The sequence below is a fragment of the Octopus bimaculoides genome, chromosome 19, assembly GCF_001194135.2.
Source record: "Octopus bimaculoides isolate UCB-OBI-ISO-001 chromosome 19, ASM119413v2, whole genome shotgun sequence".
NCBI classification, from domain to species: Eukaryota; Metazoa; Mollusca; class Cephalopoda; order Octopoda; family Octopodidae; genus Octopus; species Octopus bimaculoides.
Window position 1 is genome coordinate 22,691,928 of NC_068999.1, and position 926 is coordinate 22,692,853.

The window sequence follows — 926 nt, forward strand, 5'->3', positions numbered from 1 at the left end:
AGTACCAAAATTACATAAAAATACCTTGAAATACTCAAGAGTAAATTTATTCAATAAAAAAATCGCCATTGACTTCAACCTCAGCCTCCAGACGACTTCGGAATCTCCTGCAAATCTTCTGGACGGTCTTCTTGTTTAAGTTGGTGAATGCTGCTATAATTCTTGCCTTCGGTCCATCGTTGGTGTTACAAGGAGTTTTGTTGGTCTCTCGCTCAACTGCGCCCCACACATAACAGTTAAGAGGATTGCAGTCTGGGGAGTTAGGTGGCCAGATGTTAGGAATGTGGTCGCAGAAATTGTTTGACAGCCATGACTGGGTTCTTCTGCTTGTGTGAGTCCTGTTGCCAAACAGGGTTTTCCAGTGGCCACCCTCTTGACTCAGGGCAGCACTACCTCCTCCAGGCCCTTGATGTGTTGAGTGTGAGGCCGTATGAGAAGATGAATGGAAGCATAAAGTCGCCATCACTAGTGATCACTCCAAACGTCATGATGTTGATTGGATGTTTGATTTTTATCACTCTCAGTACATGTCCTCAGATTCCAATGTCCTCAGATTGCAATGTCCTCAGATTGCAATGCCCTCAGATTGCAATGTCCTCAGATTGCAATGCCCTCAGATTGCAATGTCCTCAGATTGCAATGTCCTCAGATTGCACTGTTCTCAGATTGCAATGTCCTCAGATTGCACTGTTCTCAGATTGACACCCAAATACTCTGAAATGTTCGTATTGGAGCTTTCGGCGTGAATTCCAAGCAGTACAGCATGTCATTTCCAAATTTTGGCAGAGTGAATCGTGTCGTGGTGCTGCTTTTTCTCACAGACGGTGCTCAATTGACCCTATACTGTGTAGTCGACAAAACCAAAACAAACAATGCGCATGCGCAAAATTAAAAATATAAATTGGCGACAATTTACCCATCGCAAC